The sequence below is a fragment of the Loxodonta africana genome, chromosome 7 (genome assembly GCF_030014295.1).
Source record: "Loxodonta africana isolate mLoxAfr1 chromosome 7, mLoxAfr1.hap2, whole genome shotgun sequence".
Lineage (NCBI taxonomy): Eukaryota > Metazoa > Chordata > Mammalia > Proboscidea > Elephantidae > Loxodonta > Loxodonta africana.
Genome location: NC_087348.1, coordinates 22314806 through 22318869, shown reverse-complemented (window position 1 = coordinate 22318869; position 4064 = coordinate 22314806). Strand labels below are relative to the sequence as shown.

General features: G+C 37.1%; 1 pseudogene; it reads left to right on the top strand.

Moving 5' to 3' along the window:
• The first annotated feature begins 2614 nt into the window (after window positions 1-2614).
• On the top strand, window positions 2615-3776 carry LOC100670005 (olfactory receptor 4C15-like; annotated as a pseudogene).
• Window positions 3777-4064: the final 288 nt, after the last annotated feature.

Sequence of the window (4064 nt, the reverse complement as noted above, 5' to 3'; positions counted from 1 at the left end):
GTCAACATTTTTATGCTAATTTTGGAAAATCCTTTTATCTGAAACCAGAAAGGGCTGGTTTGTTTGCATCTAATGAGCATTTTAATTCTAAAAGTGTATTGCTATTAGAATTCCAAAAAAAAAAAAGTGGACTGTTTAAGAATTATTTAATCATTAATATAGATTAGTATAGAACAATATAGAGTTTATTAGATTTTCTTTGCATAAAGAAGCTGCCTGAAGTAGAAATGGACTCCTATGGGTCTGAGAGCTACTGAGGGGTTATAAAAGGCATTTAAAGTGCTATGCATTAAAAAATAAGCATACCTACACTGTGACCAAATAAAATTTACATATTTGTATTAATAAAAGAATAACTCAAAGAGCTTATCAGTAAAAGTACTTTTCAGTCCTGTTCATTGTAAAACAGGAATTAATAAAAATGTTGACAATTCTCTGTGTCAGTGGTCTGGGGCTTTATCTCCTATTGAACGTTTTTATGTGTTATCTGATTCTATCGATAGGCATTCTTATTATACTCACTTTCCAGACGTGGGAATCAAGGATTTCAGTAACTTGTGTTTTGACAAATATCTATATAGAAAAGCTTGGATTTGAACCCAGGCCTGTATGAGCCTGGAGTTGATGTTCTTATTCATTTAACTTTATTGTCTTTCTTGCTTTAGTTCTAGGCTAAACTGACTACTGTTGGATCACATACTGATATTCGTTAATTTTAATAAGTAGTTGCTGACAGACCCAAGGACCTTATTGGGTTTAGTTAATACTCTTGTTTTCTGAGTGAAAGCTTGTAGCTGGATATGGGGTTAACAGTGATAGCGCAGTTTAAAAAAAAAAAAAAAATTCCCTGAACCCTTGGAATAAGAGGAAATGGTTGTTTTTAAAGCAAGCAAACAGAAGACATTAATACACACAATTGTATATTTGTTAAATTCTAAGTTACATTCAACAAAGTTAGTTTATCAATAATTCTCACGATAAGCCACACTGTTCTTTTATTCATTTTATTAGCAAACATATTTATGTAAATTGACTGATAAATTTCTGTTATACATGTAAGGAAGGACACCCTCATTCTTCAAAGCCCTGTCTGCCTATGGGAAATGAAGTCAAAAGTTGAAGTAATTACCTGGTTGACTCACAGAAATGCTTTCAATGGGTAAAGCAGCTGGCTTATTAAGTGGGATAATAATAACCACAACTTGCAAGAGTTCTTTATCACAAGCAAAGTTTTCATGTTTTCAAAATTGGCCCTCATCATAGTCCTGTGAGATGGTCAGTTAAGCTATATATGAACTATCTTACAACAAGGCTATATAATTTTGAGTCAGATGTACCTTGAGGATTGTACTTGATCATATTGGGCCACATCCTATAAATAATTGGTTAATAATTGATAAAGCCTCAAGACTAGTTTATATTCAATATGTTGTTTCTTTTCCTTAACCTATCTGGTTGTTGCCATTTATATGTATATGATATGTATGTATATGGTTGGGCCATTACCTTCTGATTATAAAACATTTGCAATTTCTTTCACTGAGGTGTCTCATTTATACAAGAACAAGGGAATCTGAAGGTTTTAATCTTGAGAGGTCGGTGGAGGCTGTACAAAGGGCACCCTTGCTCTGAAGTTCTCCCTGAAAAGAAACATTCTCACCACTTTTGTTGATTCAGTGGCAGAAACTCTGGTTTTGGAGCCAGAAAATCCCAGATTCATCTTCTGTTGATTTCTTTTAACTTAACCTCTCAAAGCATGAGTTTGTTACCGGTAACATAGAGATAATGACACCTCACATGGACTGTATCCTAAACAAGACAGTGAGCGATTGCTTTCCTTGCATTATTTCACTTAGTTATCAACACAACACTCTCAAGTAGGTATTATTATTTTTATTGCCTTCTGTTTTCATTTTAAAATGATGAAAAAAAACCCAATACTTAATAAATATACTTATTATTTGCTAAGCATATAGCTAGATGTTTTCATAGGCCTTTCTTTTTTTTTAAGGAATGAATTAATTCATCTTGAAGGTCCCATTTAGCTCAGACTTTTAAAGAAACATTTGAGGGAGTAAGCGTGATTTCCAAGTGCCTCTTAAACTGCATGCTATCTCTTCTTCTCTTTGCAGGTAAGGCAGTTCCCTGGTGAGAGAGACTTTTCCCATGCAAGTCATGCTGATTCCCACGCCATGGTCAATGACAGGCATAAGAAATATATTACAGTCTTCCTTTCCTCAGAGCTTGGATGTGTTACAGAATTCTTCTCATCAATTCACTCTAATTAGCCACTGTGAACTAATCAGAGTTGGCACCTAAGATAAACACTATTTGTCATCCCTACCACATAGACTATTCCCCCTCCCAATTGAAACTCTGACTATTTTAAAGTATTTAACCTCTATTTTGCCTGATGTCTCACTACCATCTTCAACAAATTTCTAATTTTGTGTTCTTAACAACAACAGAAGCACTTAAAATAACTTGACATCTGATGCCCCAACGTGTTGAAGGCTATGCTAATACTATAAGCTGCTCTGGGGAAAATTTCTTTTTCTTATAATATCAGATTCCACTTGGTCACTGTGGTAGGTTTCATCTTTTCTCTGAAATGATGCAAAACCAAAGCTTTGTTACCGAGTTCATCCTCTTGGGGCTTTCACAGAATCCAAATGTTCAAGAAATAGTATTTGTTGTATTTTTGTTTATCTACATTGCAACCGTTGCGGGCAATTTACTAATTGTAGTGACCATCATCAGCAGCCCGGCACTCCTGGGCTCCCCCATGTACTTCTTTCTAGGCTTCCTGTCCTTCCTTGATGCATGCTTCTCCTCCGTCATAGCCCCACAGTTAATTGTGGACTCCCTCTATGAGAGGAAAACCATCTCCTTCAAGGGCTGCATGACCCAGGTCTTTGCTGAACACTTCTTTGGTGGAGTGGAGATGATTGTTCTCACTGCCATGGCCTATGACCGCTATGTGGCCATTTGCAAGCCCTTGTACTATCCCTCTATCATGAACTGGAGGCTCTGTGGCATTCTGATGGGGGTAGCCTGGACAGGGGGCTTCTTACATTCTGTGATAACAAATTCTCTTTACTTTCCAGCTGCCCTTCTGTGGCCCCAATGTCATCGATCACTTCATGTGTGATTTGTATCCATTATTGGAGCTTGCCTGTACTGACACTCACATTCTAGGCCTTTTGGTGGTTGCCAATAGTGGGTTTTTCTGCATCATAAACTTCTCTTTGTTGCTTATCTCCTATTGTGTCATCTTACTCTTGCTGAGAACTCATAGCTCTGAAGGTCGGTGGAAAGCTCTCTCCACCTGTGGATCTCACATTGCTGTCGTGGTTTTGTTTTTCGTCCCTTGTATATTTGAGTATGCACGACCTCCATCTGCTTTCTCCTTCGACAAGATGGTGGCCATATTTTACACAATGCTAACTCCCCTGCTCAATCCTGTGATTTACACTTTTAGAAATAAGGAAGTGAAAAATGCCATGAGGAAATTGTGGACCAGATTGGTGGTGGTTTCTGACGAAAAATAAAGCATAATACTTAAAACAAAAAAACTTCAAGAGGGGGAAAAATAGACTTAGCCAAGAACTTTACAGAGGATGTCCTTGTAAGACAGGAAGTAATGTAATGCAGCATAAAACACTGCAATGGAGGTCCAGAAATGCTACTTCTGCCCTTAGGTTACTCAGCATCTGAGAGTTGGCAGCTCAGTATCCTTATAAGTGAACATAAGAGAGTTGAATTTTATTCTTATTTAGAATATAATAATCAAAGGAAATCACTAAAAAGAGAAATTAAGTTATCTACTTAACTTATTGCCATTCACATCATGCTTTGAAGAAGTTTCATGGAGGGAAGACAAAAATACCTCAGTGATTAGGAACAGGAGCTTCCTGAAACACTTTCAGGTGAAAAAATGTTTATATTTTGGATGCTGATCCCAGTTAAAGAGCCCTGTTGGTGCAGTGGCTAAGAAACTTGCCTGCTAACCAAAGGGGCAATGATTTGAACCCAACACCTGCTCCACAGCAGGAAGGTGGCAT